This window comes from Corylus avellana, chromosome ca3 (assembly GCF_901000735.1).
Source record: "Corylus avellana chromosome ca3, CavTom2PMs-1.0".
Classification (NCBI taxonomy): Eukaryota; Viridiplantae; Streptophyta; class Magnoliopsida; order Fagales; family Betulaceae; genus Corylus; species Corylus avellana.
The window spans coordinates 9,501,190-9,501,996 of NC_081543.1; positions in this window are offsets into that span (position 1 = coordinate 9,501,190).

The window sequence follows — 807 nt, forward strand, 5'->3', positions numbered from 1 at the left end:
AGTATCCTTTTTTGTGTTACTGTCAGTATAAGGTTCATGATACTAACTAGGTTCCACAAGCATATCAAATAAGAAGAGAGCAGATTGTGAGGTTATAAAATAAGCAATTTCTAACACTGCATCTGCATGGATAGCACAGAGAACTACTAGATTATCATCCTCACATTAGCCTTCTTGAGCATTATATACCAATTAAGCAATAGGCACACTTTCATGCATGAGAACATAAACATTTCTTCATCCTCAGGAAGGAAAATATTGATTTAAGAAGGACAGAGGCACCAAGTAAAAAAGGACTAAAGCTGACAATCTTTTTTAACATGCAACTGAAATTTGAGGGAAAGAATGAGTACATCAATAAGATTGAAACATAAGAAACTAGGAAACTCGAAAAGAAGAAAACTTTGAAAGGCATCATTTTCCTTAGCAATAGTATTGGGCACTCGACTAGAGCTGTGAAATGTCTACGATTTTCAGATGCTAAATCCATGTCTTATAATCATCCAATGTTATGACAAAAATTGGTTAAAAAAAGAGAGAATATTTATCCACGTAGCAATTTAGTTGATGAAATTACCTGTTTTGCCATTTCTGCACTACTTACTGCTAAGTCAGACGCAATCTTCAATTTGTCATCATTATACATGCATGCCATTACCTCAAAGGCAAAAGAGGGCAGCAAGGAAACACACAGATGGATATGCCGACCAGGGGATAGCTAAGAAACTAGGTAGGTAGAGAGACAATAGTTTCTCCCATCCTCTCCCCTCACAGGCAAGCAAGCCAGGAAGGAAACCGTCGAAGATG